This window comes from Leptodactylus fuscus, chromosome 2 (genome assembly GCF_031893055.1).
Source record: "Leptodactylus fuscus isolate aLepFus1 chromosome 2, aLepFus1.hap2, whole genome shotgun sequence".
Lineage (NCBI taxonomy): Eukaryota > Metazoa > Chordata > Amphibia > Anura > Leptodactylidae > Leptodactylus > Leptodactylus fuscus.
In genome coordinates this window covers 129048774-129069781 of record NC_134266.1, presented here as the reverse complement: position 1 = coordinate 129069781, position 21008 = coordinate 129048774, and positions in this window count along the sequence as shown.

Sequence of the window (21008 nt, the reverse complement as noted above, 5' to 3'; positions counted from 1 at the left end):
TCTCTATTCCCGCAATTTTCCTCCCCTTCTTGACGAAGTATCCAAATCCCTCGCAACGTATACTTTGCTCCCTTTATCCTGGTTCGGTAGAAAAAGCTTGATACAGACTTATATTCTCCTGAAGATCCTGTACAAAATCATGATGCTTCCAATTTTCATACCGCTGGCTTTCTTTAAATCCTTACAGACTCTTTTCTCTAGGTTTATTTGGAGAAATAAGACCCCAAGGATTGCGTGGGGGAAACTGACGGAGAGGAAGCAATATGGAGGGATCGGCCTCACAGATATTCGCAAATACTACCGAGTGAACCAACTGGCATGGTGGTTGGAGCTTACCTCTCCCATCCATTCTCCTCTGCCGCTCCGCCTTTTGTCTCCTCCGACCTCTCCTCCTCCTTTACTTGCTCTTTGGATCCCTTCGTTTAGAGAGGACAAAACACTCCAAACCAACCCCCTTCTAAAAGGACCCATTTCCATCTGGTCTTCACTGGGTACTGAACTTGCACCGACGCCTTCTCCACTGATGCCACTGGCTGCTCTCCCGGCCCTCCCTGGATCAGAGGGCACCCCTTACCGAGATATGTGGTCCAAATTTGGGTCTATAACTCTTCTGGACATTCTGACTACAGAAGGTCTCCGCCCACTCTCGGAAATCCTAGCGCTGATCCCGAACCTCTCTCTTTCTTTCCTTCACACTCAACACCTGACAGCCTGTTTAACTCTCCTAACTCGCAACTTCACACTCAGGAGGAAACTTACCGAATTCGAGAAATTAATATCATCTAAGACTCCTCTCCTTAGAAGGGTATCGCGCCTCTTGCACAGATATGTCGACCCGATCAGGTATACTACACCGAGTTTTATCCCAACGTGGGAAAAGGAACTGGGTGTCACCCTTCCGGACCACTAGATCGACTCTATCTTGCAACACTCACACGGTCCATCTAGATGTATTCGACTGCAGGAATGTCATTATAAGCTGCTGTCGAGATGGTACCGCACCCCCTCATGGCTTTACAGCAAGGGCCTAGCGCCCACAAACCTTTGCTGGAGATGCCTTCAAGAGGAAGGCACCTATTTACATATTTGGTGGAATTGTCCGCTCATTCGCCAATACTGGATTGATATACAAGATACAATTCGAGCCATCGGGCATCCTGTACTTGAGATCACGCCTGCCATGATATTCTTGTCAGCCTCGACGCCTGAGTACCACCCTTCTAAACATGTCCTGGTCTCCCACCTACTGGCAGCGGCCAAGTCACTCATTCCTATCCACTGGCTGCAGACTGTTCCCCCTTCCTCCCAACACTGGATGCATAAGGTAGATCTTATTGCGTGCTTTGAAGAGCTTCTAAGCTGGACTCATCAGTCACATGACAAATTCCGCCAGATCTGGTCGCCGTGGCTTGACCGTCCCACTGCCCGACTCAATACGCCCCCTCCATCTTCGCCTGGACTGACATAGTAGCGTGGAAATTCCTACTGACTATTACTGAGTAGCTGTTCTTTTCTTTGCCCTCCCCCCTACCCCGTCCTTTTCCCCTTATTATCTTTCTAGGCATTTCTCCTCCCCTTCTCTTTTCTCTTGCTCCCTCTCAGTGTGCTCATAGCTCTTATGGACCCCCCCCCCCCTCTCTCGCACTTCACTCTATGCCTCTTTATCCATCTCCCCTCTCCCCCCCTCCTTCCCTCCCCCCCTTCCCCACTCCCATTCCCTCCTCCCACCCCCCTTCCCCTCTCCTCCTCCCCCCCCCCTCTGTAGGCAGGCCTGCTTACACCACGGGTCTTCGCGGGGACCGTGACCCTATGTCTCCATTCTTAACTACCTTTCCATTATTCTCCCTCTTTCATCCCCTATGACCTACCCACCTGATTACCTAATCCTTAACCCACCCATACCCTCACGAAAGCCTGATCAGACGCATTTGTAGTCCTTATATGTTGAGGCTCTCTCATTACTTACCGATTCTACTCCTGTTTACATATCGGACTTGTTAATTTCGATACCCCTGTACCATTTGTTCGCTATATTAAGTTGTTGTAACATTTACTGTTACTCAGTCACGTTTCCTTTCCTGTACCATACAAGAAAAAACTTAATAAAAAACTTGTTGAATTAAAAAACAAAACAAAAAAAACAACAAAATCAACAGGAGATGGAGGAGTCTACAGTGCTTGGGCATCTGGACACAGAAAGTCATCTGGTAGCTCTGTGGAATCGGGAAATGGAGGGACAGGGAGAGGGACAGTTAAAGGACTAGAGAACAGCTCCTGGGAGCAGGGAAAGTTGGGATTACTCTGCTGCGAAAGACTGGGCATTTTGGGAGGAAGGCTGACCAGAATGTTGTGTAGGAGGAGGAGTTGAGGTAGAGGCTGACGGGCTGGTGGATAATGTGGTGGAAGCATTATCCGCCAGCCATTGTAACATATGTTCCTGGTGCTCGGGCCTACTTAGGTTTGTGCCCTGCACCCTACTTAATGTGGACTGTAGAGAAGCGCAATGCTTGCTGCCCCTGAGGAGTAGGCACGGAATGCGCTGTGGCTTCACCGCGACCTTGCTCCCCAGCAGCATTCCCACGCCCCCAGCCTCACCCACGGCCTCGTCCACATCCCTTACCAGTAGACTTGTGCATTTTTAGATGGTTTTGATCAGTGGCGGATCCAGGCTTTGCGGGGCCCTGGGCAATTGAGTTTTGCGGGGCCCTAGTTACTGGGGGGTCACGGGGCAACGGGGGGTCTGGGGGTCCTCCCCCAGGATTTTTTGAAAAAATTAGCCCTAAAAATGCATTTTTGAGGCTTTTTTTACCCCCACCCCACTGTATTATATGCACCTCAGTACCCACCCCACTGTATTATATGCACCTCAGTATCCCCCCCACTGTATTATATACTCCTCAGTACCCCCCACTGTATTATATACTCCAGTCCTCAGTACAACAAACACATCATACTGTCATACACTGACTTACCCATGTAAAGAGCCACAGGCCACAGCCGAGCGTCCTCCTCCTTCAGACTGCACTGCAGGACTGGAGCGATGACGTCATTTCACCTGCGTCGGCCTGGCTACACTGACAGCTTTCAGTTCTATGTCTGTGCATAGAACTGAAAGCACAGCAGCCATCCGCTCACTATCAGGGAATCGAATCGGATTCCCTGTTATTTAGTGAGCGATCCAGACAGTGGCGTAACTAGGAATGGCGGGGCCCTGTGGCGAACTTTTGACATGGGGCCCCCCGACACTGAAGATCTCGACCGAGTCCCTCCTACGCATTCCTGCGCGCTCTATTATGTCCCATAGTGGCCCCTGCACACAGTATTATGCCCCATAGTGGCCCCTGCACACAGTATTATGTCCCATAGTGGCCCCTGCACACAGTATTATGTCCCATAGTGGCCCCTGCACACAGTATTATGTCCCATAGTGGCCCCTGCACACAGTATTATGTCCCATAGTGGCCCCTGCACACCGTATTATACCCCATAGTGGCCCCTGCACACAGTATTATGTCCCATAGTGGTTCCTGCACACAGTATTATGTCCCATAGTGGCCCCTGCACACCGTATTATACCCAATAGTGGCCCCTGCACACAGTATTATGTCCCATAGTGGCCCCTGTATACAGTATTATACCCAATAGTGGCCCCTGCACACACAATTATGTCCCTTAGTGGCCCCTACAGGACTAAATACTGTCACGTCACCCGCTGACCGCTATACCAGGACAATTGTGGATAAAAAATCTGGCCCTGTGCATTACAATTTAGTAACTCCATGTGCCTCATATTAATAGCAGTTAACCCCATCATGTCCCTCACATTAACCCTTGTGTACCTAACATAAGAGTTACTGATATGTGAGAGACATGGAGGTAATAATAAAGTATCTTCATTATTATTACCCCCATATGTCTCACATATTAGTAACTCTTATGGTGAGGCACACAGGGGGTTAATGTGAGTGACATGATGGGGTTAACTGCTATTAATATGAGGCATTGAAGTATTTATACCCCCCTCTTCTCCTTGCTCAGCACGCCATGATTCCTCTGCGCACTCTGCTTGTTGCTAGGTGAGTTTTTTTCCTTTTCCCCACACCAGGTGTCCCTTTCCAATACCCCCACTGGATCCTCCTCCTTTGTATCTTGTTTCAGCTGTGGTATATTCTGCCTTTACTGACATATTGCTGCCCTTTTGGCATTCCTCTTTTTCTGGGACGTTTACTCCATACTTTGCCTGGGTTATATTCTTATACATCTCCTTTGTCTATAGTTTTGGTTCCTCAGTTTTTCTTTTTCTTTTCTGCCCTCTCCTTACAACCCCCCCCCCCCCCCTCCCCTCCCCCCTATATATATATTCACCTGTTGGCCTCACTGCTCTCTATTTCCCTTTCTTTACTTCTCCTTTTCAAAATTACCTGGTCATTTGCGCCTATTTATATGCCATGTCCTGTATAGCGAATTTATTTATTTCTGTAATTAAGTTGTTTTTCGTGTTTCATTTCTAGATCCTATCTGATGAAGGTCCAAAATGACCGAAACGTTATTGCAATGATCTAGTGCTTTCTTTATGCTTTCCAAACCAATTCATGGCGTATATGTACCAATAAAAAAATTTTTGTTTCACCTTTCACCTACATACGGTGTGCAGCAGCATTTGTTTATACTTCAGTGCAGGACGGCAGGAGCTCGGCAGGGATAAGCCTCGCCTCCTGGGCTCTCCTCAGCCCTCTCATTGGTGGGCAGAGGACAGGCAGAGAAAGGGAGGGGGGAGAGAGAGGGAGCGTCCTGAAGCGCTGACAGGAGCTGCAGCTCCTGTGTGTCAGCCATTGCTGCAGCTTCGGGGCCCCCTGTTGGTGGAAAGTATTCCACCAACAGGGGGCCCCGATCATTGTACTCCCCCTGTACAACCTCCCCCCTCTCTAGGTATCGCTGCGCATCAGATACTTGGAGCGGACGGTGGGCATCTGCAGGCAGCGCTGATGAGCTGACTGTCTGTCACCGTCAGTGTCTGATGCCGCGGGGACTCGGGCTGCTCGGAGGTGGAGGGAGGGTGCAGGGCGCTTCAGGGCCGGCTCGGGCCCGGATCTCATGAAGGCCGGCTCCAGCGTGTGCTTGGCTGAGGCCTGTCCGGCCTGTGTCGTGCCTCGTATGGCGCGGGCCCCAGGCGGTTGCCCGGCTCGCCCGGCCCTGGATCCGCCCCTGGTTTTGATGGTTTGGTGGGTACACACCATGACAACCTGGATGAAGCGTATATAGCCTGATAATTAGAATGTATATCCCACTGCTTTATTGTGAGTACACACCCTGACAACCTGGATCAAGCGTATATAGCCTGAGAATTAGAATGTATATCCCACTGATTTTTTGTGGGTACACACCATGACAGCCTGGATGAAGCATCTATAGCCTGAGAATTAGAATGCATATCCCACTGATTTTTTGTGGGTACACACCGTGACAACCTGGATGAAGCGTCTATAGCCTGAGAATTAGAATGTATATCCCACTGATTTTTTGTGGGTAAACACCGTGACTCCTGGATGAAGCGTCTATAGCCTGAGAATTAGAATGCTCTTCAGTTTTAGACACTTGTGTTCCATATCTGTATAATAACTTTGGTGATTTGTTGAGTGTCCAAATCAATGCATCTAATGCTGCACATTCATTGCCATGGTGCAGTGTGTAATAATAGTGTCAGGCAAGACTAGTATTTTTTTCTATATCTCTTTGTACTGAATTAAGTAAATCCATACAGGAAGAAGGATAGGTTAAGACACTTATCCAATATGACAGTCTACTCAGCGTGATAAGGTTCAAGGGCATCTAAAGTTTAGGCTCTCCATGCAACGTGGAATCTGTGAGTGACCTATAGCTGATGGAGAGTTAGCTATAATAACATACAAATATGGAGAGTAACCTAGCATCATAGTGAAATTTGGATGATTTCTGTGAAAAAGATATCTTGTATTACTGCTAGATTTGTCAGAATCAGTGGTTTCTGATTTTGTAAAGCAAAATCAGACTGTAGGTAAAAATTTTATTTAAATTATTTATTTTGCTTACTTAATTGATGAACAACTGTTTCATTGTCTATACAGTCCTATGAAAAAGTTTGGGCACCCCTATTAATCTTAATCATTTTTAGTTCTAAATATTTTGGTATTTGCAACAGCCATTTCAGTTTGATATATCTAATAACTGATGGACACAGTAATATTTCAGGATTGAAATGAGGTTTATTGTACTAACAGAAAATGTGCAATATGCATTAAACCAAAATTTGACCGGTGCAAAAGTATGGGCACCTCAACAGAAAAGTGACATTAATATTTAGTAGATCCTCCTTTTGCAAAGATAACAGCCTCTAGTCGCTTCCTGTAGCTTTTAATCAGTTCCTGGATCCTGGATGAAGGGATTTTGGACAAACAATTCAAGTTTAGTTAAGTTAGATGGTCGCCGAGCATGGACAGCCTGCTTCAAATCATCCCACAGATGTTCAATGATATTCAGGTCTGGGGACTGGGATGGCCATTCCAGAACATTGTAATTGTTCCTCTGCATGAATGCCTGAGTCGATTTGGAGCGGTGTTTTGGATCATTGTCTTGCTGAAATATCCATCCCCGGCGTAACTTCAACTTCGTCACTGATTCTTGAATATTATTCTCAAGAATCTGCTGATACTGAGTGGAATCCATGCGACCCTCAACTTTAACAAGATTCCCGATGCCGGCATTGGCCACACAGCCCCAAAGCATGATGGAACCTCCACCAAATTTTACAGTGGGTAGCAAGTGTTTTTCTTGGAATGCTGTTTCTTTTTGGACGCCATGCATAACGCCTTTTTTTATAACCAAACAACTCAATCTTTGTTTCCAAAATGAAGTTGGCTTCTCCAAATGTGCTTTTGTATACCTCAGGCAACTCTATTTGTGGCGTACGTGCAGAAACGGCTTCTTTCTCATCACTCTCCCTGACAGCTTCTCCTTGTGCAAAGTGCGCTGTATTGTTACCGATGCACAGTGACACCATCTGCAGCAAGATGATGCTGCAGCTCTTTGGAGGTGGTCTGTGGATTGTCCTTGACTGTTCTCACCATTCTTCTTCTCTGCCTTTCTGATATTTTTCTTGGCCTGCCACTTCTGGGCTTAACAAGAACTGTCCCTGTGGTCTTCCATTTCCTTACTATGTTCCTCACAGTGGAAACTGACAGGTTAAATCTCTGAGACAACGTTTTGTATCCTTCCCCTGAACAACTATGTTGAACAATCTTTGTTTTCAGATCATTTGAGAGCGGGCTGTCCATGTTCGGCGACCATCAAACTTAACTGAACTTGAATTGTTTTGTAGAAAGAAATGGTCCAAAATACCTTCATCCAGGATCCAGGAACTGATTAAAAGCTACAGGAAGAGACTAGAGGCTGTTATCTGTGCAAAAGGAGGATCTACTAAATATTAATGTCACTTTTCTGTTGAGGTGCCCATATTTTTGCACCGGTCAAATTTTGGTTTAATGCATATTGCGCATTTTCTGTTAGTACAATAAACCTCATTTCAATCCTGAAATATTACTGTGTCCATCAGTTATTAGATATATCAAACTGAAATGGCTGTTGCAAACACCAAAATATTTAGAACTAAAAATGATGAAGATTAATAGGGGTGCCCAAACTTTTTCATAGGACTGTAAGTGTATCACAAGAAAAGAAAGCTGGCAAGTGAAGGGTACTACCTTTAATCCCGAGGTTATACATTGCAGATAAACTGCATTTTTGTTGCAGATTCTTGTATGTTTTTGAAGCCAAAAAGTGACTTTCCAAAGGAACTGAAAATGTAAAGAAATCACCTATACTTCTCTTGCTTGCTTATGCTAAATCCCCTCCTGGCTTTGGGTGAAAAAGCAGCAAAAATATGCCAAAAAAAATTCCTCTATTATTCTGCAATGTTTGCCCTCAGCCCATCACTTATGGCATCTCCAGTAAACCCCTCGACCCTACACCCTACCTGTTGTTGGATGGAAAGGTGAATCACGAGTTGGCACTGCATTTGTTAGATATTCATGTGGATATGCCATAAGTTTTTAAGATTTTTTTTTTTTTTTAATTTTTTAATGTATTTGTTTTCTAATATACATATATTTAAAATCTTGCTTATGTAACTTCTGCTCATAACTTATACTATAGCTGGTAACCTGTTTCTGCACTATACAATAGTACAGCGTATGAACCAGTCAGACCTGTGTAATCCATCCATGAACTGACAAGAACTAAGCATGGTTGAATTTGCATGCATATAACATGAATACATTTCTTAAAGAGGACCTTTCACCATATCCGGGCACAGGCAGTGTTATATACTGCCAGAAAGCTGACAGTGCGCTGAATTCAGCGCACTGTCGGCTTTCCCGATCCGTGCCCGGTGTAAAGCGCTATCGGTCCCGGTACCGTAGCGCTTTACAGTCAGAAGGGCGTTTCTGACCATTAGCCAGAGACGTCCTTCTGCCTCGCGGCGCCAATCGCGCTGTACTGTGGAGCGGGGAGGAATGCCCCCTCCCGCTCCTGATAGTGCTCGTCTACGGACAAGCTGTGTGAGCAGAGGGAGGGGGCGTTCCTCCCCGCTCCACAGCACAGCGCGATTGGCGCCGCGAGGCAGAAGGACGTCTCTGGCTAATGGTCAGAAACGCCCTTCTGACCATAGAAGAGCTACGGTACCGGGCCGTAAGCTCTTCACACCGGGCACAGATCGGGAAAGCCGACAGTGCGCTGAATTCAGCGCACTGTCAGCTTTCTGGCAGTATATAGAACTGCCTGTGCCCGGATATGGTGAAAGGTCCTCTTTAAACTTAAAGTCAACAATCTCAGATGATGTTTTGTCATTTTGTTAATTGATGTGTTTATGTTTATTGTTATTTATTTATATGTGACCTAGGGAAGGGGATGAGTAAAATTTTATTTTTATTGTAACTTCTTAAATAAACCTTTATTAAATATATATTTTTAACTACAGGCAGGCTTCCATATCTACATTACTATGGAAGGCTCTCCAGATGCATGATCGTGACAAATGCTTTCCACACGCAGAAAAATACACGCTTCGGAAATGCTGTGATTTCCAAAACTGTTGCAGTGTTAGGGAATTACTAGGACAACAATTCCCCAGTAGCTGCTGAACCCTGGAGAAAGGGGCATAAGAGACAGTGAGCCCTGGTCTGAAACCCCCCACTGTCCCTTCCTGCTTGCCAGTCCTAGCCTAATTGATAGGTGACAACTTGCAAATGATCCCTTCCTATATACGTGACACAAAAAACGCAGACAAGACAAACAACAACAAAGGGAGGTCAGCAAGCCAAGGGTTCGGTAACAGTCGAGCAATGCAGTGTCAAAATCGAAATCCAGGGGGCGTGGCTAGGCATGCACGCGAGCGGACGCCTGTGATCTGAGCTCCGCTTCAGGCTCCGACATTCTCCGGTGCAATACCGTACAAAATGGGCAAAACTCGCTCCCAGAGGCATAGGGAGACTCCTCTTACCGATAACGTACAAAAAAGATGCGGGTCCGCAACACTAAGGTACGTATAAAATGACTTTATTCCATCGGATTAAAAATAGGTCGGAATGACCAGTAAAAATCCCTAAAGCAATCCCTTCGTCTAATATTACTTGAAGCGAATTTTTGAACTCTTTAGTTGGATCATGATCAAGTACTCGATAAGTACTAGTATCATTAAGGATACTCAAACAGCTTGTGATGTAATCCTGCAACTAAAGAGTTCAAAAATTCGCTTCAAGTAATATTAGACGAAGGGATTGCTTTAGGGATTTTTACTAAGACTGAAGTGGAGTTTCTTATTAATCCAACCCCTACCACTGCAACAATGTATGGTTTACCTAAAGTGCATAAAAATATTAAACCAATCCCGTTGCGCCCGATAATCTCCGGTCGAAATTCTCTCAACGAGAGATTGGGCAACTGGTTGGATCAGATTCTCCAACCTTTGGTCCACAGAACACCAGGCTATATTAAAGATAGCCGGGAAGTCCTTAGGACCTTCAAGGACTTTAGATGGACTGCAGAGATGTCATGGCTTTGCTGTGACGTCTGTGCACTTTATCCAAGCATCCCCCACAGGGAGGCCCTGGATTCGTTGGCAATACATTTGTACAAATACAGTACATACACTCCTAGTATGTGTGAATATGTCATTTCTGTCACTTCTTATTTACTCAGTCACAATTATTTTGTATTTTTGAATACTTTTTATTTACAGATCAAGGGGGCCCCTATGGGAGCCCCCTTCTCCCCTTCACTTGCCAATTTGTTTCTTTCAATATGGGAAGAGAAATTTATTTTCTCTCCAACAACTCCGTTTTTTGATTTCATTTTCTGGTATGGGCGCTACATTGATGATATACTGATTGTTTGGTATGGAGATGTAGCGCCCATACCAGACTTTATTTATTTTTTGAATAGTACTTGTGCAGGTTTAAATTTTACCCATTCACATGACACTGTTGCAGTTAATTTCTTGGATATCACGTTAAAGGGGTGTGTTACCTCTGGTCAGGTTCATACCACGCTGTACCGCAAACCCACATCAGGGAATGCGGTTCTCAAAGCAAACAGTTGTCATCCAGCTGCCACGATCCGGGGTGTCCCTGTGGGGGAATTACTACGTGCCAAAAGAGCATGCAGTTCGAAAGATGATTTTGATAGAGAAAAAAATCTGATAGTGGAACGCTTAAAAAATAGGGGGTATAAAGATGGTTGTTTAGATCAAGCCATCAAGAAAGTTGAATTGAGAGAGAGGGATAGTTTGTTTTCCCATAAAGTTATGGTTGATACTGACAACATGCCTATTGTATTTTCCACTAAATTCAGTCCTGAATTTGGCGAAATTAGGAAGATCATCCAAAAAAATTTAGCCATTTTGGAAATAGACCCGACGGTTAAGAATATATTAAAATCTGGAATACATTTTGTTCCTAGAAGGGGTATAACGTTGGGTAACGAATTGTCACCTAGTTTCCTGAATGTTGTTCCCCCCGAACAAAGTACATCCATTTTGGACTATGGTTTTTCCAAGTGTGGGCGTTTAAAATGTAGGAGTTGTCAGTATACAACGAACATCAAAACCCTTCGTAGTTTTGTTACTGATTTCCAAGTTTGTTATAAATCTGCTATGGACTGTAATTCGGATTACCTGATATATTGCATTAAATGTCTAGATTGTAATTTAGACTATGTAGGCAGTACATCACGCCCTGTAAAAGTTAGACTGTTAGAACATGTCAGAGATTGTAAAAAATTGGATTCTGAAAATATATCAGGGGCCTCAAGGCACTTTGCCAGAGTGCATAAAGGCTCTGTTAAATCCTTACAGTTCTGGGGCATTGAAAGAATACCTGAGAACCCCAGGGGTGGTAATAGGAAAAAAATATTACTCAAAAAAGAGGCTCTTTGGATACTTAGGTTTGGATGTCGTTCCCCTTCTGGGATGAATATTAAGACGGATCTTGCTTTAATTTACTGATCATTAGGTATCTATCGATTATATGTTTAGAGTTATAATTTAAAACATGTTATTTGCATAAAGCTTTTGGCGCCAGTTCAGATTGCCCGCGGTTTAAATGCGGTTTTAATGGTGTGATAATATCTACTAAGCCATTATTGATACTCACTAGCTCTTTATATGGGGCAGTAGGTCTCATATGGGTCTTTGGGTTATAGATGTGTCATTGGGTTAAACATTTAAGTTAATGTATCAACATCCCTTTTTTGTGTGTTACCATCCTATGGGACTAGGTCGTTTTTCATCATATACTGGTTTCCATTACTATACTATTTACTCTACTCACCTGTTCCCTTTGCTTGCTTATTGGTTGGCGATCGGTTGAATTCTATCTATACGGATGTACATTTCACTAGTATATAGCTAAAAAATTATTATTTACAGTACACCCGATTTTCATTGGTCAGCTTTAGTCACGTGACGCTTCTGATTGGATAGGGCGTGTCACGTGACTATGTAACAACATGGGAAGACGTTGCGTTACGTGATTACGCAACGGTATAAGACGACACTGTTATATTAGTTTTGCGATCTGGTGTTTCTCATTGTATCGGTGTTTGTTATTACTTTCTTATCATTACTTGATTAAGAATATGATATTTTGTTTATTTTGTTAAGAATGTGTAGATGTAACATATTGGAAACAGTTAGAGTTTGAACAAATCTTTATTGTGATGGAACAACCTTCTGCCTTTGAACAGGACGCATCAGGTGCATCTTATATAATCGAATGTTGACCCAATTAGATTGTAGTGGGTGGTGAGTTATGCATGTCTCTTTAGCTATTTATATGGGGAACGAACACTGACTGGTAGAGCTATGATTAAGGGGCACACCAGACCCCGAAACGCGTCAGACCTCGGCAGCATGTTGTTTTTTCACTTTTTCTAATCTTTTTTGCACTTGTCTTTGTACCAGCGCTCTGTCTGGATGGTCATTCCGACCTATTTTTAATCCGATGGAATAAAGTCATTTTATACGTACCTTAGTGTTGCGGACCCGCATCTTTTTTGTACGTTATCGGTAATACAGCTCCGTGGAGTCGGGAGGATGGGTCGTGCACCTAGGTAACGTTACATGGACTTAACGATCATTTCTTCTGAAGGGTGAGCTTACCTTGATACTTTTTTTCAAATTGTAGACTCCTCTTACCTCCGTGCACACGGAGAGCTCCATCCCGGACTTCTTCGCACCTCGTGGCGAACGGCGCGGGGCCTTGGACTCTGCGGCCTGTAGTGCTGGCGGGCCGCCATCTTCTTCCTCCTCTCTCCCTGCGTGCCAAGGACTGGAATATGGCGGCAGCTCTCTCCTCACTCCGGACCCACGCACGCTTGCTCCTGCACGCCCGGATCCCTCTGCTATGACATCGGGACTCCCTCAGGTACCGCAGCATCACACATCCTCTTCTAAGGGGAATACAGCCCTGGATGTGGCCGTTTCCCCAACTGCCTCCCAGCAGGGAGCAGAAACATTGGCACTGACTTTATTACCCGCCCAGGGTGAGGTGGCTGCAGGCACCCCTGGGTCTCTCCTACATACCCCCCCTCAATTGAGGCAGGTCACCCCCCCACATGCTGGCCCCCCGGATTCTGCTGACTGGGGTGCTAGCCCCCCGCACAAGAAGTCCTTCCTCCACACTCCACATCCTGCTCAGCGGAGCCCTCAGTCGCCCTCTGAGGATGCCTCCTCTGATGAAGATTTCTGGCCTCCTGAAACGTGTAAGAGACCCTCCCGGCCTGCTCCTACCACTGCGGCCTTGCGGGCGGATGCCCCCTCTTTTGTTTCACATCTCCCCCCCCCCGATGAAGCCGCTCTTACTTTACAGAAACACCCTGAGCTGCAAGCTCTGCTAACCCTGAGTAGGAGAGACATGGACAGTCTTGCTTCTGACCTTAAGTGCGCCTGGCGCCATGATCTGCGTGCTGTGAAATCTGATATTTCAGACCTGCAACAGCGGGTACAGGCCTTGGAGGACTTTAAATCTACAGCTTCTTCCTCTATTGATAATCTGCAACAGGATTCTGATGCTCATTCTTCTCAGTTGCGCAACTTGATCTCCCATATGGATGACATTGAAAATCGTAATCGCCGCAACAATATACGTATACGCGGCCTCCCTGAGATGGCTGACATGGCTTCTACACTCACTGGATTATTTAATTCTCTACTTGGGCGCCCGCCTGACTCTCACATTGAAATGGACCGTGCTCATCGGGCGCTACGCCCTCGCAGTTCTGATAACTCTAGACCCCGAGATGTGATATGCAGGATCCATTTTTATGCTGTCAAAGAGGAGATTATGCAGAAGGTCCGCAACAGTCGCACTGTGCCCTTTGAAGGCCACGATTTGTCTATTTTCCCGGATCTTTCTAGATATACCCTGCGTCAACGCTCTGCCTTGAAGCCTCTTCTGTCCATCCTACAGGACCGTAAGATACCATACTGCTGGGGCTTCCCCTTCGCTCTTCAGGTTCGCCATCGGGACCGTATCCTTTCTCTGGCTCATCCAGCTGATCTACCGACCTTCCTCCGCGTCCTGAATCTTCCGCCTCTGCAGTTACCGGAATGGTCTTCACTCTTGGCTGATCCTAATCACACTGGTCCTCCTCGCTTACAATGGGATGCGGCTGATCATCGCCCGGTGGACCCACCCCGTTCCCAGAGATCCCAACGCGGACGGCGGTCCTCTTCGGCACGGTTGTTGCCTCCGTGACCTGTGCTTGCTGTCTTCCTTTTCACTGGCGGGATTCTTTTGCACTTCTGTTCCTTGGTTGTTCTGCAGTTATGTTGCGACTCTGATGTGACTGTTTTTGCCCATGTTCTTGTTTTTCATGTCTCCAGCATTGTTATTGCACCGTGTTTATTATCCTTTAGGCTCTGCTGCAAATTTCATGTGTCGGAGCCAGAGTACCTCTGCTCTGGATTGTTCTTTCTTTCTTCTTTTCTGACTCTCGACTTTTCTTCACCTATATTTCTCTCTTCCTTCTGATTGCTTTCTTTCTACCACACTTTGGCTTGCGTCTTGTCTTCTTCGTCCCCGCATAGTTTGGTCCCTGCAGTGCGGGGCCTGTTGGAGACCTGTGCTCCGGCCCTTTTAGTTCCCTCTGAGGGCGACCCCAGAGCCCTCTTCCTTTTCTTGTTTCCCCCCCCCCCTCCTGTTTTATCTGTTGCTCCTCTTGTCCTCTTCTGGTTGCATTATTCTGTTGGTTCGTCTCCCGTTTTTCCCTTCCTCTCCCCCTTAGGATGGCGGATATCTCTGTGTCATCTTTTAATGTTAAAGGTCTTAATGTTCCGGAGAAACGCTCGCAAATTCTGTATGATGCCCATAAGCGCAAAGTGCAGATTCTGTGCCTCCAGGAGACACATTTTCTGTCTGAACGTGTTCCGGTGATCAAGAATCGGTACTTTCCGCTTTGGTTCCACAGTAGTAGCCAACAAAGTAAGGTCAGGGGTGTAGCTGTCTTTTTTCATAAGAATTTGCCGATCAAAGTCCTAGATTCTTTGTCTGATGTAAATGCCAGGTACTTATTTTTGATCTGCGAAATTTCTGGGGTGATGTACACTATAGCTAATATATATGCCCCTAATACTGATCAGGTCCCTTTTCTCTTGTCTACTCTTGCGACCCTCCAAGATTTCGCCAAGGGTCATTTGATTGTGTGTGGGGACTTTAATCTTGCCCTCAATCCCTTATTGGATACTTCCTCGGGCAGGTCCCAGCTTTCCTATGGTGCTATTAATAAGGTTAGAAGATTCTTGAACTCTATGCTCTTGTGTGACGTCTGGCGCATCCTCCATCCTCTAGACAGGGACTATTCCTTTTTCTCTCCCCCGCATAATTCGTATAGTAGGATTGATTATGTCTTCCTCTCTCATGATCTCCTTTCGTTCGTGACTGCTTCCACAATTGACTTGACTTTCCTCTCTGATCATGCTCCTGTCTCTTGCTCTTTTCGCCCCCCGTCCTCGTGCCCTCGTTCTAATACCTGGAGACTGAACGAATCTCTGCTTCTTGATGTTCAATGCTTAGCTGATCTGAAACTCTCCACCTCTCACTTTCTTCAGGACCACGCGCACGATGTTACCTCTCCCCCTATCCAGTGGGAGGCCCTGAAGTGTGTGCTTCGTGGGGTCCTGATGAAGCACGGGGCGCGCCTGAAGAGGGAGGCAGGTCTGAGACTTCGCTCGCTCTTGTCTGATCTAGCGTCCTTGGAGACCCAGCACAAGCAATCTCTTCAACAGTCGACGTTGGCCGCCTTAACGACCACACGTCAGGAAATAAAAGCTATGCTCGAGCACAGGCAGCAGAGGTTACGTCAATTGGGGCAGCGTTCTCTTTATGAATGGGGAAACAAGGCGGGGCGCCTTCTTGCGAGAGCTGTACGTGATCGCCGTTCCACCTCCCATGTTTTGGCCGTTAAGAAACCGTCGGGCGCCATTACGCATATTACGTCTGACATTGCCTCTGCTTTCTCGGATTATTATAGCTCCCTCTATTATCTCCCTCCTCCCGGCTCTTCTCCCTCTCCTTCACCTTCTGCTCTTACATTAGCGCAATATGTGGCGGCGACCGCTTTGCCATCCTTGTCACGTGATGACGCGGCTCTGCTTGAGGCCCCGTTCACGGATCAGGAATTGGAGGCGGGTATCTCATCTCTCCCAGGAGGTAAGAGCCCCGGCCCTGACGGCTACACGGCTCGGTTTTATAAAGCTCTTAAGGCCGAACTGCTCTTGCCTCTTCTACGCGCTTTCAACTCGGTTTCTTCTGATACGCCCTTCCCCTCCTCCTTTCTCCAAGCACACATTACCGTTTTACCTAAGGAGGGTAAAGATCATACCCTCTGTTCCAGCTATAGGCCCATCTCCCTTCTTAATACCGATGCAAAATTATATGCCAAACTGATAGCCAACCGACTCAGCCCGCACATGGGGGATCTTGTTCACCCGGATCAGGTTGGTTTTGTCCCCTGTAGGGAGGCTCGTGACAATACCCTGAAGGCCTTCTCCGCCATCCGTCATGCTCAGCGTTCACGTACGCCTATGTTACTTTTATCCCTGGACGCGGAGAAGGCCTTCGACAGGGTGGACTGGAGGTTCTTGGAGGCCACGCTTCTTCAATTAGGACTTGGCCCATCTATGCTTACTCGCATCCGAGCTCTCTATAACTCCCCTGTGGCTCGGGTTAGAGTTAATGGCTCTCCTCTCCTTTTGTTATCTATAATGGTACGCGTCAGGGCTGCCCTCTGTCCCCCCTATTATATGCCCTGGTCATGGAACATCTTTTGGTGGCGCTTAGGAAGAACCCTGATATTAATGGCCTGCAGACAGGAGACTTACACTTAAAAGTCTCCTGTCTGATGATGTCCTCCTCTTTGTCACACAGCCCCTTACGTCTCTTCCTTCTATTCTCAAAGAGATTGAACTTTACAGTTCTTATAGCAATTATAAGATAAATCTCTCTAAAAGCTCTACGCTTAATGTTTCCTTGTCTGCGACGGACCTTAGCTCTCTGCGAGCCTCTTTCCCTTTCCAATGGTCGCACAAGTCGATCCGATACCTGGGAGTTCAGCTTCCTAGTCTCCTCTCAGACACCTACTCATTAAACTTTCTTCCACTACTGCGCACGCTGCGATCTGATCTCGGTCGTTGGGACACTAAGGGTCTCTCCTGGTTGGGGCGCATCAACCTACTAAAAATGAACGTTCTCCCCCGTCTATTGTATCTTTTTCAAACGGTCCCCTGTATTCTCCCGGCGTCTTTTTTCGCAACGGTTAAACAGGCTTTTTGTAAGTTTATCTGGTCTTCTAAACCCCCTCGCATTGCTCGGAGTACTCTATCCCGGTCTAAGAAGAAAGGAGGCCTGGCGGTGCCTGACTGCTCGAAGTATTACCTTGCGGCAGTCGCCACGCGTATTCTTGATTGGCACCATTCGTCCCGCTCTAAGCTCTGGGTTGCCTTAGAAGAGTCTCTGAGCCCTATACCGCTCACGGCGCTCCCTTGGCTCCACAAGAAATTTTGGACAGACTGTAAACCCTATCTGCTCCCATTTGTTGCGAGTCAAACTATGGGTGTGTGTCGAATTTATAGTGGTATGCGATTGCTTTTCCGGAATGATGGCCCTCTGACTCCAGTCTCGGGCAACCCCGACTTTCCAGCAGCGTTTAATTCTTCTTTTCTGGGTCGCCCCCCTGTCCACCCTCTCCTTCGGCTCACGCATGTTACCTCTGCCTCTGCTCTCCTTCCTCGCTCGGATTTGTTGATTTTAGCCTCCAGACCGGACTCTGTGACTACCCATTGGCACTGTTCCCAACTATCCCATTTTTACTTATCCTTGAAGCGTTCACAAGAGGTTCATAGGCCACTTCTGCCCTTAGAGCGCCTCTGTCTCTCTGCTTCTCGGCCGGAACATACGGTCTCTCTTCTATACAACTCTCTGTTGGAGGGCCCGGAGGATGGCTTACCGCCTTTCGTTGGGGGGTGGGAGAGGGAGCTGGGGGTGGCATTCTCGCCGGGTGTGTGGTTATCAGCCTTCGAGATGTGTTACAAATTCTCTATCTCCTGTAAGGCTCAGGAGACCAACTATAAGATCCTCTCTAGGTGGTACAGGGTCCCGACTCTGCTCCACACCATCTTTCCAACCACCTCTGATAGGTGTTGGAGATGTCTCACCGACCGCGGCACGATGGCTCACATCTGGTGGGGGTGTCCTCTCCTTCGCCCTTTTTGGGATAGCGTGAGAGGGGTTATTCGTCAAGTGATGGGTGTTGTTTTGGAAGATGATCCAGCCCCTCTTCTTCTTTCCCTTTTCCCTCGTAAATTTCGGAAACCTATTCGCAAGTTATTGGGGTTTATGTTGGTGGCTGCACGTTCAGTCATCCCGAGGCTGTGGAAGTCCCAGTCCCCCCCCACGCTCCTTTCCTGGCTTAAAGAGTTCCTCCATATCCGCACAATGGAGGATATGCTGGCGATGCTTCGCCCTGATGACCGACTTCACCACCAGACCTGGCTATTGTGGAACATGTTCTATTACTCTTCAGATTTTCGTGCCCTTTTTCCCTCCTCACCCTTGTGAAGCCTACTTACTTCTTGCATTCTTTCCTACTATCCACTTTTCTGGTACTCGCATAGTTCCAGCTAGTGCTTTAGTATTGCGGATTACTGTTTTTTCTGTTTTGCTATTACAACATGTTATGACTTTTGTTACCCTTTCTTCTTCAGTTATCTGATTATCTGAAATGCATTGTTCATTGTAACTCTGCTGCGTCAGAGTCCGCCTCCCCCTTCCCCTGTTTTCCTTCCCTGACCTCCCTTTTTTTTCCCCTTTTTCTTTCCCACTGTTTCCCCGACTTTCCCTTCCCTTTCCTCCCTCCCCCTCCCTTTTGTAAAACCCTTGGAAAAACCCTTAATAAAAATTTTAATGTTAAAAAAAAAAATCGAAATCCAAAAAGCCAGAGGTCAAGAATCAGAATACACAAATAAACAGCAAGAGAAAAAGCCAGCACGCACAAAGCAATAGCAAGCAGCAATGTGAATGAGAGCCAAAAATAAATAGGGAGGAAGAACCTGCCCTGGAGTTGAAAGGTGGATAGGCTGTCAATCACAGGGCAAGGCTAAACTTAACTATTAGAGGAACAGAGGAAAATGAAGGTGAAGGCAGACGGGTGTGGTGGAAAATCAATTACAGAAATAGAGCCATGTTCACACAGTCCAACCAAAAACTCTAAGCAAGGAATGAAACTGAACATGCCTCCTGCACTGCAGCATGCGAGCAGAGGGTGACGCAGTGACCCAAACAGGCAGAGATGTTACATGCAGTTTTGGAAATCACAACATGTAAATTATACCTACGGAAAAGCTAGCTCCTTCCCAATAGGCATAATTGAAGCAGAAAGGTTTTGTCTGAGGACCTTCTGTGAAAAGCCCTGCAGGGCGCTGTGTGGGGCTTTAGCCTAAGTCACAAATGGACTTAAAACAAAAAGAAAAAAGTCAAAAGCGTGTGTGTTGGACTAACAGCAACACAGAAATATACATGCTGAGATTCACAAATGTCTTTCTGTAGAAATCTTATTTTCTTCTGATGTTTTATAAAAACTACAAAGTCTCTGGTGCAGAACAACAGTATGATGCCACTATGATGTCACTATGATGTCAGTTTATCACTTGGATAGGATGAGAATTAGTCCTTTAACAATTTATCATAATATTTCATCCCTCTTTTTGTCTCTGAGTGAGGGGAATACAAGCATATCCATGCTTGTAAGCACAGGTACAGAGCCCTTTTCCTGTAGTGACCGTTGCAGTTCACAACTGACCATTAGATTACTTTGGCACCTCTGTTCTTTAGGGAAGAGCTGTTCTGGTCTAATCCTCTCCACTCGTAGGGCCATTATTCTGACTGTCCATTCTAGATGTTGGTTTATAATTGAAAATCTTGTCAGATGACGTCCACCCTTGGATACTTTGTAGTGGGGCAGACTTTCTTTACAAACACACTGTAGACTCTGGTCTAAACTGTAGCTGGGGCATTGACAGTGTGGGACTGCCTCCCGGGAAGTGGATACACCTGATTTTTACACCACCTGGTATGGCAGGAAATGGTCCAGTGCGGAGGAACTGGAGGAGGTATATGGGTCCCGACTGGTGATGACTGCACACAGATCACATCTGCGCCCGGTCTCCGTTCATACAGGTTTCCGTTTCCTGCACAAAACAAAGTAGGAGACGGAAAGCTGCAGGACTCTTTCAGACTCATTCATTTGAATGGGTTTGAAAGATGTCCGGCCATGAGTGCCGGTGAGCGTTTTATGCTCTCCGCCGTGAAACCGTTTTTTTAAAACTGGACACAGAGTGGACATGCAGTACTCGGTGTCCGGTTTAAAGAAACCGGTTTCATGGCGGAAAGCATAAAACGCTCACCGGCGCTCACGGCCGGACCCGGTCTGACAGGTTTCAGTCTTCTGCATGCAGAAAACGGAAACCTGAAAACGGAGTCCGGGCGCTAGTGTGAACCCAGCGTTACTGGACACACTTTTCTGGTCCATGTGCTAGGTGTGGATCTGGCCTGCCTACAAAGATCAACATTGGTAGAAGGAATAGAGCGGTGTTGCTCACTTGAAACTACCACCAATTCTATTTTGCCTGGTATCATTTTTTCATGGCTAATTTCCTACTTGCAGATCTTGCAACTTGCTATTGATTTGAAATTTGATAATGTACAATATATATTCCCATATGTGAGATGACTGCATGTAGATGCTGCTGCCAATGCCAGTAACAGGGGAAATGTGTCTGCCTGTGCCATTACCCAAGCTTGCCTTAGATTTAGTCAAGGCAGGCCTTTTGGATGTTAGGATTGCGCATTGTGTGAAAGCCATACTATTGCAGCTGCCACCATCCTCTTCCTCTGTTGTCATCCTGTCCCGTTTGATAATTCTTA